Source organism: Sapajus apella, unplaced genomic scaffold (assembly GCF_009761245.1).
Source record: "Sapajus apella isolate SASKATOON/1434 unplaced genomic scaffold, GSC_monkey_1.0 scaffold369, whole genome shotgun sequence".
Classification (NCBI taxonomy): Eukaryota; Metazoa; Chordata; class Mammalia; order Primates; family Cebidae; genus Sapajus; species Sapajus apella.
In genome coordinates, this window is record NW_022437308.1 from 1 (window position 1) to 12,608 (window position 12,608).

The 12,608-nt window shown below is 41.4% G+C and overlaps 1 non-coding gene across 1 annotated transcript; it reads left to right on the forward strand.

The window, feature by feature from the left end:
- The first annotated feature begins 11,033 nt into the window (after positions 1-11,033).
- Positions 11,034-11,137, forward strand: LOC116545782. The gene has a single exon (XR_004266443.1). It is a non-coding gene; the product is annotated as a U6 spliceosomal RNA (small nuclear RNA).
- Positions 11,138-12,608: the final 1,471 nt, after the last annotated feature.

Here is a 12,608-nt window from a genome sequence, read left to right on the forward strand (position 1 = left end):
TGTCCACATGACTATCTATCAGCCTGGACTTCATCGTCCACATGACTGTCTATCTGCATTTTTGTCACAGTTTAATGAGCTTCTAGGAAGTTTGAATTGCTTCCTCATCTTCCTGTCTCCTGAGCCTTCCAAATTGTTGTAGCATCTGACCACTACCCAGTTCCAAAGCCACTTCCATATTCAAGGTATCTTCATAAAAATGTCCCACTCCCAGTACCAATTTTTGTTACTAGTTCATTCTTGCATTGTTACAAAGAAATGCCTGAGACTGGTTGATTTACAAAGAAAAGAGGTTTAGGCCAGGCACAGTGACTCGCGCCTGTAATCCCAGCACTTTGGGAGGCTGACGTGGGCAGATCACCTGAGATCAGGAGTTTGAGACCAGCCTGGCCAACATGATAAAACCCCATGTCTACTAAAAATTTTTAAAAATCAGGCAGTCATAGTTGTAGGCATGTGTAATCCCACTACTCAGGAGGCCGAGGCAGGAGAATTGCTTGGACCCAGGACAGAGGTTGCAGTGAACCCACACAATGCCACTACACTCCAGCCTGGGTGACAGAGTGAGACTCTGTCTCAAAAACAAAAAAGAAAGAAGGAAAATAAAGAGGTTTAACTGGCTCATGGTTCCACAGGGTGTACAGGAAGCATGGCAGCATCTGCTCAGCTTCAATGACGGTGGACGGCAAAGGGGAACCTGGCACCTCACATGGCTGGAGCAGGAGGGAGGGGAGGTGCTCACCACTTTTAAACATGATCTCATGATAACTTGCTATTGCCATGAAAACACCAAGGGGGATGACATTAAACCATGAGAAACTGCCCCCAAGACCTAATCACCTCCCACGAGGCCCCATCTCCAACACTGGGGATTGCAATTGAACATGAGGTTTGGGTGAGGACAGAGATCAAACCACATGACTGTGAGCATTCAAATATCTGCAGAAAAAAGCATTTGACAAATTCAACATCTTTTAATGATAAAAAATTGCAACTAATTAGGTATATAAAGAATGTGCAACTACACAATAAAGGCTGCATGTGACAGAGCCACAGCTAGCACCATAATCAACAGATAAAGATCCGGAACAAGACAAGGATGCCCACTCTCACCACTTCTATTCAGTATAGCACCGGAGGTCTTAGAACAATCAGGCAACAGAAACAAAAGGCATCCAAATAGGAAAGAAAAACATTGAATTGTCCATTTGCAGATGACATGCTTATTTTTTCCCTTGAGGCAGTCTCTGCCACCAAGTCTGGAGTGCAGTGGCGTGATCATGGCTTACTGCAGCCTCCACCTCCCTGCCTCAAGTGATCCTCCTGCCTCAGCCTCCTGAGTAGCTGGAACTACAGGCATATGCCACCATACATGGCTTTAAAAATTTTTTTTTGTGTAGAGATGTGGTCTACGTTGCCCAGGCTGGTCTTGAACTCCTGAGCTCAAGCCCCATGACATTGATCTGGGCAATGACATTTTGGATTTTACCCCAAAAGCCCAGACACCAAAAGCAAAAATAGACAAATGAGATTACAGCAAACTGAGAAGCTTCTGCACAGCAAAGGATACAGTGAACAGAGTGGAGAGACAACCTACAGAATGGGAGAAAATATTTGCAAACCACACATCTGACAAAGGGGCTACTATCCAAAATATACAGAGAATTCAAACAACTTACTAGCAAGAAACAAATAAAGAAATTTGAGGCTGGACACAGTGGCTCACACCTATAATCACAGCACTTTGGGAGGCTGAGGTGGGTGGATCCCGAGGTCAAGAGATCAAGACCTTCCTAGCCAACACAGTGAAACCTCATCCCTATTAGAAACACAAAAATTAGCTGGTCATGGTGGTGCGCACCTGTAGTCCCAGCTACTCAGAGGCTGGGGCAGAAAAATCCACTTGAACCCAGGAGGAGGTGGTTGCAGTGAGCTGAGATCGCACCACTGCACTCCAGCCTGATAACAGAGCAAGACTGTGTCTAAAAAAAAAAAAAAAAAAAAATTGAAAATGGGCAAAGAACTTGAATAGTCATTCTTCAAAAGAAGACATACGAATGACCAACTGGTGTCTGAAAAAATGCTCAACATCACTAATCAGGAGAATGCAAATCAAAACCACCAGGTATCTCCTCACACCTGTTAGAATGGCTGCTATCAAAAACACAAAAGATACGTGTTGGTGAGGATGTGGAGTAAAGGGGACCCTTGCACATTTTGGGAAAGTAATTTGTACAGCCATCATGGAATACAGTACGGAGGTTCCTCAGACAATTAAACATAGAACTACCATGTGATCCAGCAATGTTCTTAACTGGATCTATATCTGAAATAAGTGAAATCAGTATTTTTGCACTTCCATGTTCATTTCAGCATTATTCAAAATAGTAAGATATGGAATCAAGCTAAGTGTCCATCCACGGATGAATGGATTAAAAATGTGGTCAATATACACAATGGAGTACTATCCAGCCATAAAATGAAGGAAATCCTGTCATCATGGATGAACCTGCAGGACGTTATGCTAAGTGAAATAAGCCACGTGCACAAAATCAAATACCGCAATTTTCACTTACATGTGGAAGCTAAAATGATGGAACTTAAAGAAACAGAGTAGAATCATGGTGACCAGAGGCTGGGGTGGTTGAGATAGGGGAGGGCTGCATATATGTTAATCAAAGGATATAAAATTTCAGGTGGATAGAAGGAATAAGTTCAGTGGATCTACCTTACACGGTGAATTATACTTAATAACATATTGTACTCTGGAGAAATGCTAAGAGAGATGTTAAGTGTTTCAACCACAAAAATGAAGAAAACGTACAGTAGCACATATGCTAATTAGCTAGATGTAGTCATTCCACAGTGTATGTATACTTCAAAGCATCGTGTCCTACATGGTAAATACATACAATTTTAATTTTTTTAACATTACAAAAAGGAATATTTCCTTGTTTTTCTTCCCAGCCTACTGAAATATGGGTAACAATCTGAGCTGTAAAATAATCTCCATTATATAGAAAGGGCATCAAATGCTTGCTTTGCCTTTCCAGTCAGCCCTGGCCTGTAGGAAGCTGGTTGGTAACTAAGTGTCCATCCCCAGTTCCTGATTAGGGAGATTAAAATATTTCATAATTTTTCAAGTTTCATCAGAATTCATTTTCTAAAATTTGGTTTAGGCTGAAATTCTTCCACAAAGATTAAGGCCCCTAAAGAAATCAGGCAGCATGTTTTATTTTACACAGTGTGGCATTTTGATGACATTTCCTGTATGTTAAATGGCATATACTGTAATATAGTATATGGGTAGGTGATTGGGTGGTTTCAAGTATCACTATCAACTGTTGTTCACCAAGTCCTACTAATATTTCCTTTATGTTTAATGCATTTGAAGAAAAACAACTTTGTTCTGAGCAGAATACAGTTAGCTTTGCTTCACTCCTTAAAATTAAGCAGCATCATTTTTACCTATGCAGATTTTGTACACTGTGTTCAGACATAGTATCATATAAAATTATATTTGAGCCATTATATAAAGTAAGTCAATATTGTTCATCTAATAGCAAATCCCATTTAGTCCAGGAAAATAACAGACACATATTGTTGGATTACATACAGCTTCTAGAAAATGCCTACACCACTATATTCTGAATGAGCTAAAATAATAGACACATAATTCCATATAATGTCCAGATAGTCTTGTTTTGACTTTCTAATTTATTTGCTTTCATATTGCTTCATTTTATTGCTCTTTAAATATGCCCTGGAATAAGTACAGTATATTTTTTTTGATTTTTTTTTTTGAGATGGAGTCTCTCTCTGTTGCCCAGGCTAGCATGCAGTGGCACAGTCTCAGCTCACTGCAACCTCTGTCTCCCAGATTCAAGTGATTCTCCTGCCTCAGCCTCTTGGGTAGCAGGAATTACAAGCACGCGTCACCACACCCGGCTAATTTTTTGTATTTTTAGTAGAGACAGGGTTTCACCGTGTTGGCCAGGCTGGTCTTGGATACCTTGAGCAATGCCCTGTATTCTTCCCATGGGCATGAGCAGTGCTGCAGGCAGTGGGTAACTGTCACTGAGGGGTTCTGACTGCCCTGAAAAAGGAGGAGAAGGAAATTTGAGAGCTGTGACTGCAGTCAGAAACTTCAGTGAGTCCACAAAACAAGAAGTTGAGATTTAACCTAAAACAGAACAGAGCAAATACACCTGAATCTTTCACCCCACCATATCAGTAAGTCCCCATCTAGGTCACATGCTTCCCGAGAGGAGGGCTGCACCTTATGTATCTTTTCTTATTTCCCCATCAAATGATGCCCAGGGCCTGGCTGAGTGGTAGTGACTGCAGTGACAGTAACAGCCATCACTTACTGAGTACGACTGTGTGTGAGTGCTTTCTGGGTATGTCTAACTCAATCTTCTCCATAATCTACAAGTAAGCTTTTTTGTTTTTTGAAATAAAACTCTGCTCTTGTTATCCAGGCTGGAATTCAGTGGCATGATCTTGGCTCACTGCAACCTCTGTCTCCTAGATTCAAGCAGTTCTCCAGCTTCAGCCTCCTAAATAGCTGGAATTACAAGCACCCACCCCCACACCTGGCTAATTTTTGTATTTTTAGTAGAGACAGGGTTTTGCCATGTTAGCCAGGCTGGTCTCAAACTCCTGACCTCAGGTGATCTGCTCTCCTCAGCCTCCCAGAGTGCTAGGATTACAGACTTGAGCCACCACACCCGCCCAAGTAGGTACTATTTTATTTCTACTCTGTAGATGCAGGAAGGCAGGCTTGGAATGACAAAGTGAATGGCTCCAGATCATACAGCCAGGAGAGCCTGCTCTCACAAGAGCAGCAGAGCCAGCTTCTTCCCAGCCCAGCTCTAGTGACTTTGTCTCTGGCCTCGCCAATCTGCTACCTTTGACTAACTACCATCATCTCTGACATGACCCCCCCTTCTCAGTACAGCCGTAAATGATATTTGCTTCATTTCCAGTGGGTGTAGCCTCCAGAAAAGGAAACTGGAAAGAATGTAGAACTCTCAAAAGACAGCAATGAAGCTGCCTCGCTTGAGAAGAAAAGGGCATTAAGCAGTGGCCAAGCCACCAACATTTCTGGGAAGGACAGGGGCAGAGGGGAGCACCCAGGGACCTTCACTCCTGTGACCAGGCTTATGCAGAGAACAAACAGGGCTGCTTGTGGGCACAGTTCTTCTCCCTACCAAGGTAAACTCATGATGGAAGGGGCTGTTTCCAAGCACGTATGACTTTGGAACAGCAAAGTTATAACCAGACAGCAATTGCACTTTTCTAAAAAGGAATTATGACCATTAGCCCAGGTAGAAACATCCTTTTCTTCATCATAGCTTTCAAATTAAAAGCCACTATGTTATAATGATTCATTTAATTTTCATGGGTGCAGTAATCATTGCACTAGAGATAATGGGGTCCATGTTAGAAAGCAGAAAATATCGCCCTGGTTTAAGTGCTTATTAACAAACAATACAGCCTTAGTTAGGTAAGGCACAGGAAGAAAACATGGCTGCTGGTGATTGGTGGGTTGGTCGCTAGATTTAATTTTGTTATTCCATCAGTAAAGGCAAGAAGCAAATACTTCTCAGTTGGGAGGGAAGGAAATTACAAATTTGATTAAAATAATTCACCTTTTGAGTTTTGAGCCTTTTGGATTGAGGCTTGGTGATTGCAGGCGATCGCCCTTTCTGCCTGTGACTCCCCACGCGGTTATTGGGAGTCATTTGTGACATTCCCATTTTGTCTGTGAAAAGACATTTCAATTGAAAAATCATTTGCCCATAAAATTATTATTATCAATTCACATCCCACCAAAGGGCTACATTATGAACATAAAACAATTTGTAAGTGGGTTCATTTTACCCGCTAAATCACTTTACATTATACTGTGAACAGAATGTTTAAAGCAAGTTAGCATTTTCTTGGCAAAGTAATTACATTATTATGCATTTCACCCACAGAGATACTTCTGCTACTGAGTTCACTTGTCTTCTTGACAGAACATCTATATGTATTGGACAAAATGCATTTTATTTAGTTGATGGAATTAATTTTATTCACCAAACACTGTTTTTTCTTTTTGTTTTTGAGAGAGCCTCACTGTCACCCAGGCTGGAGTGCAGTGGTACGATCTCCACTCACTGCAATCTCTGTCTCCTGGGTTCAAACGATTCTCCTGCCTTAGACTCCCAAGTAGCTGAGACTACAGGTGCACACCACCATGCCCAGCTAATTTTTGTATTTTTAGTAGAGATCGGGTTTCACCATGTTGGCCAGGATGGTCTCCATTCCTTGACCTCATGATCTGCCCGCCTCAGAGTCCCAAAGTGCTGGGATTACAGGCGTGAGCCACCGCACCGGGCCCAAACACTTATAAGCCTAAGTTAAATTGTTTTTTGTCACAGGAATAGATTTGTTTGGGGAACAAAATTAATCTCGCCTACATTCTCTGTGCTCAGAAAGCTTCTCCCAATAACTGCACAAGTTTGCAAACAGTTAAACAAATACAAGGAGAAACAAATGAGCAAGAGTAAAACAAAAGCTTCAAAAAGCAATGTTCCTCCAATGGGTCTGTTTTTTAAACTCTTCTATGTACCCAGACAGGATAAAAATCCAAAGACACCTTAAAAATGTGTAGCTGGAGATGGTTGTGAAAAGAAAGGGGCTTCTCCAGTCTGAACAATTTGCTTGGGAAATGGTGAGCACAGATTGATTCTGTAAAAAGACCCTACAGAGAGAGAGATCCAAGATGGCTGATCACTAGCAGCTTGGGATTGTAGCTCCCAGTGAAAGCTCAGAGAACAAGAGGATGCCACACTTTCAGATGAATTTTTGTTGCTCATGGACCAGGAGATTCCCAGCGAAGGAGCCCCACGGGTTGCCAGCGCGACTATTGTGGCTGGCAAGGCAGTTTTGCCGCTGCCTTGGTGTGGCGGTTCTTGGTGCAGAGTCAGAAAAGCATCATCAATCTTAACACTGCTGTTTTGGCCGGCGCAGTAGGTTGCTCAGATTCCAGCACTGGGAATCAACAAGTTGGATGTCCACTCAGAAACCTAATTAGAAAGGCAGTAATTACAAAGACAACAGATGGATAAATTTATAATGAAGGGAAGAAACCAGCCTAAAAAGGCTGAGAATACCCAAAATCAGAACGCCTCTCCCTCTACAGGGGATCACAGTTCCTCATCAGCAACGGAACAAGGCCTGATGGAGAATGAGTGTGATCCATTAACAGAAGCAGGCTTCAAAAGGGGGATGATAAGAAACTTCTGTGAGTTAAAAGAACTTGTTCTAACCCAATGCAAAGAAACTAAGAACTTTGAAAAGAAGTTTGATGAAATGCTAACGAGAATAGACAATTTAGAGAGGAATATAAGTCAGTTAATGGAGCTGAAAAACAAAACACGAAAACTTTGCAAAGTATGCACAAGTTTTAACAGCCGAATTGATCAAGCAGAAGAAAGGATATCGGAGGTTGAAGACCAATTTAATGAAATAAAATGAGAAGACAAGGTTAGAGAAAAAAGGATAAAAAGGAACGAGCAAAGTCTCCAAGAAATGTGAGACTATGTGAAAAGACCTACTCTACGTTTGATAGGTGTACCTGAATGTGATGAAGAGAATGAATCCAAGCTGGAAAATATTCTTCAGGATATTATTCAGGAAAACTTTCCCAACCTAGCAAGGCAGGACAATATTCAACTCCAGGTAATACAGAGAAAACCAAAAAGATATTCCTCAAGAAGACCATTCTCAAGGCGCATAATCGTCAGATTCACCAGGGTTGAAATGAAGGAGAAAATACAGAGGGCAGCCAGAGAGAAAGGTCAGGTTACCCATAAAGGGAAGCCTATCAGACTCACAGCAGATCTCTCAGCAGAAACCCTACAAGCCAGAAGAGAGTGGGGGCCAATATTCAACATCCTTAAAGGAAAGAGATTTCAACCCAGAATTTCATATCCAGCCAAACTAAGCTTCATAAGCTGTGGAAAAATAAAATCTTTTGTGAACAAGCAAGCACTCAGAGATTTCATCACCACCAGGCCTGCTTTACAAGAGCTTCTGAAAGAACTGCTACACATAGAAAGGAACAACCACTATCAGCCTTTCCAAAAATACACCAAAAAGTAAAAAGCATCAACATAATGAAGAATTTACACCAACAAATGGGCAAAACAGCCAGCTAACATTAAATGGCAGTATTAAACTCACATACATTATTATTAATCCTAAATTTATATTGACTACATCCCCCAATCAAAAGACACAGCCAAAACCTATCGGTATGCTGCATCCAGACCCATCTCACATGCAAGGATTCACAAAGACTCAAAACAAAGGGATGGAGAAAGATTTACCAACCAAATGGAGAGCAAAAATAAATAAATAAATAAAAAGCAGGAGTTGCAATTCTCTCCTCTGATAAAATAGACTTTAAAGCAACAAAGATCAAAAGAGGCAAAGAAGGACATTACATAACGGTAAAAGGATCAATGCAACAAGAAGAGGTAACGATCCTAAGTATATACGCACCCAATACAGGAACACCCAGATACACAAGACTTATAAAGAGACTTAGACTCCCACACAATAATAGTGGGAGACTTCAACATAAATATTAGACAGATCAACGAGACAGAAAATTAACAAGGATATACAGAACTTGAACTCAGATCCGGAACAAGTAAACTTAATAAACATTTATAGAACTCTCCACTTTAAATACACAAAATATACACTCTTATCAGCACCACATCACACCTACTTACAGGTTTAAATGAAATATTGGTTGGCTGCTTGTTTGTTATTTTCTTCCCTCATTTTTTCCTGTCTCCATTATTAAGCACAATTATTGGTATAAAAGAGGTTTTCAGTACCCATTTTTAGACTGCATTCTAGCCTCGGCAATAAAGCAACACTTTTGTTCTCTCTCCCTCTTCCTCTTCCTCTTTCTTCCTCTCCTTCATTCTTTTTATTTTTATTTTTTTTTTTTTTCTTTCTTTTTCTTTCTTTTTTTTTGAAAAAAAGAAAAAAGAACTTGAAGCAACTCTTAATTTAACTAGAAATCTAACTTATTTCAACTACTTCATGACATTTGAGATCAAGTACAAAGTCTCTTTTCAGTTTGAACAACACATAGTAAAAGTCAAGACTCCTTGAATAAAGGGGACCAAAAAAAAGAAAAAAAGGAAAAAAAAAAAAAGACCCCACAAAATTGCTTGAGAAGCACCTCAGCTAGTGTCTTTTCCTCACTAGCTTTTTATCCGTGCTGGCAGAAATGGCTTTGGACTTTCCTGGGGCCGGTGTCCGGCTCTGAGTGAAGTCAGGATGGGGAGGCGGCAGTGAAGATCTCAGGAACCCCAACTGTGTTCCATATAAGATGCCCAAAATGAGTTTTCTAAAACCAAACATGAGAGGTGGAAAATGGCTTGTCTTGCACCGTGGACTTTGGTCCCACCTGTTTGCCGCTGGAAGTCCCAGGCTGGGAAATGCAGTCTCCTCCCTGCAAGAGGCCCAGGACCTCAGTCACCACCACAGGGCAGGAAATCACATGTCACTCTCCCGGAAGCCCCCACAGCACAGGGTGGGCATGCGCAGGTCATTCTGGAAAGACTTCTGGATTCAGTCCCTCATTCTTTAACTCCTATTTTCTGAGCACCTGCTTTGTGTACTAGAAGGTTCAGAGGTGAGCAGAATCCTGCTTTTAGTAGGCTCCTGCTCTGAGTAGGCTGACCACCTGCTGGAGAAGTTAGACAGGTGAAGAGGAAATTAAAACCTAGACAAGGGCTGGGCGCAGTGGCTCACTCCTGTAATCCCAGTACTTTGGGAGGCTGAGGCGGGTGGATCACCTGAGGTCTGGAGTTTGAGACCAGCCTAACCAACATGGAGAAACCCCATCTCTACTAAAAATACAAAGTTAGTTGGACATGGTAGCGCATGCCTGTAATCCCAGCTACTCAGGAGGCTGACGCAGGAGAATTGCTTGAATTCAGGAGGCGGAGGTTGCAGTGAGCCGAGATCTCACCCTTGCACTCCAGCCTAGGCAATAAGAGTGAAACTCCACCGCAAAAAAAAAAAAAAAAAAAAAAAACCCTAGACAACATGGAGAGGGCGTTCCTGATGGTGAGGGTACAGTTCCGTATCTTGATTGTGGTAGTGTCTATACTAATCTCCATGCATACGACACAATGTTCTAGAATTGTGCACAAAAACATGCACACAAAAAATGAGCCTATGTGGAAACTGGTGAAATCTGAGTAGACCATGTCAATTGCTTGAGTCCAGGAGTTTGTGAGCTGTGATTGTGCAACTGTATTCCAGTCTGGGCAAGAGAGTAAAACCCTGTCTCAAAAAAAAGAAATCCAACTTATTTGTACATTGTAAAAACACCATGGCTGAACACTCATATGGGCCACTGGGAAACAGGAGGGTCTACAGCTCCAGGTGCAATAAGAAAAGTGACTGCCGACTGCTACTGAGCGTGGAGCTTTATGCACATTCCCACACAGCACCCCTGTGGACGCTGATGCTGTATCACCATCATGCATATTTTACAGATCAGTGTGGGCACCAAAAGGTTAGCTAACTTGCCCAGGAGCACACAGTATGTGATGGGACCAGGACCCAAACCCAAGCTGTGCAGTCTTTTGTGTCTCTCAAGCACCACTCCTCTGCTGTTGCCATGGGCATCTCCATGCACCTTGTGCAAGATTGGCCCCTTCCCATCTTCCCAGACTGGAAGTAAGGAAAGTTGGAGGCCCCTTCCCATCTTCCCAGACTGGAAGTAAGGAAAGTTGGAGTAGCTGAGGACTGTTCCCTGCAACCCATTCAGACACACTTTCCTGACATTTATGTTACACTAGAAAGGCAAATGCATCCCCTGAGGTCCCTTGGACCAAGGATAAAATGTATCAGTAGCCCTTGGTCTTTCTGGAGATGTAGGAAAGGTTTTCAACAGTCACACGAATGCAATCTTTGGGTGATAATTCTCTCACTTAAGAAGACAAATGGTGCTCACTATGGCAGCACATATACAAAAATTGTAACAATACAGAGATTAGCATGGCCCCTGCACAAGGATGACAGGCAAATTCGTGAAGCGTTCCATATTTTTAAACTGGCCAGCAATGTGCAGAAAGCAGAAACTGGACCCCTACCTGTAACCTTACACTAAAATTAACTCCAGATGGATTAAAGATTTAACATAAAACCTAACACCATAAAAACACTAAAAGAAAACATAGACAAAAGCATCCAGGACATAGGCATAGGCAAGGACTTCATAAATAAAACACCAAAAGCAATGGCAATAAAAGCCAAGATAGACAAATGGGATCTAACTAAAATTCAGAGCTTCTGTACAGAAAATAAACTGTCATTAGAGTGAACCGGCAACCAACAGAATGGGAAAAAATTTTTGCAAACTACCCATCTGAAAAACGGCTAATATCCAGAATCTAAAAAGAACTAAAACAGATATACAAGAAAAAAACAAACAACCCCATTCAAACGTGGGCAAAGGATATGAACAGACACTTTTCAAAAGAAGACATATATGAGGACAACAAACATATTAAAAAATGCTCATCATCACTGGTCATTAGAGAAATGCAAATCAAAAACACATTGAGATACCATCTCACACCAGTTAGAATGGTGATCATTAAAAAATCTAGAGACAACAGATGCTGGAGAGGATGTGGAGAAATAGGAACACTTTTACACTGTTTGTGGGAGTGTAAATTAGTACAACCATTGTGGAAGACAGTGTGGCACTTCCTCAAGGATCTAGAAATAGAAATTCCATTTGACCCTGCAATCCCATTACTGGGTATATACCCAAAGAACTATAAATCATTCTACTATAAAGACATATGCACATGTATGTTCATTGCAGCCCTGTGTACAATAGCAAAGACCTGGAACCAACCCAAATGCCCATCAATGATAGACTGGACAAAGAAAATGTGGTACATATACACCATGGAATATTATGCAGCCATAAAAAATGATGAGTCCCTGTCCTTTGTAGGGACTTGGATCAATCTGGAAACCATCATTCCCAGTAAACTAATACAAGAACAGAAAGCCAAACACCACATGTTCTCACTCATAGGTGGGTGTTGAACAGTAAGAACACGTGGACTCAGGGAGAGGAGCATCACACAGTGTGGGCAGTTGGCAGGGCGTACAGGAGAGACAGTGGGGGATGGGGAGGATGGGGAGGGATAACATGGGGAGAAATGCCAGATATAGTACGTGCCTAAAGTAAAATTTAAAAAAAAGAAAGACAAATGGAGAAGGGGGCTTTTGCTTACAGTATATTAAGTTACTTTAAATTACTGGAAGCCATTTGCAAATAACTTCTTGCAAAATTTGAATAGGGATACAGATATTTTATTCATCAAACTAACATGTTTGTAAAATACTCTCCACATAGAACAACATCAAGGAAAGGAGCATATGTTTTACCTCCAATATGGGAATATTATGTAATGTAAGCACTGTATCATTACTGATCCCTGAAAAACTGGGTAATGATAAGCCTTGAACTTAGGAAGTCTAAAATTAGGTTCTAAAGGAAA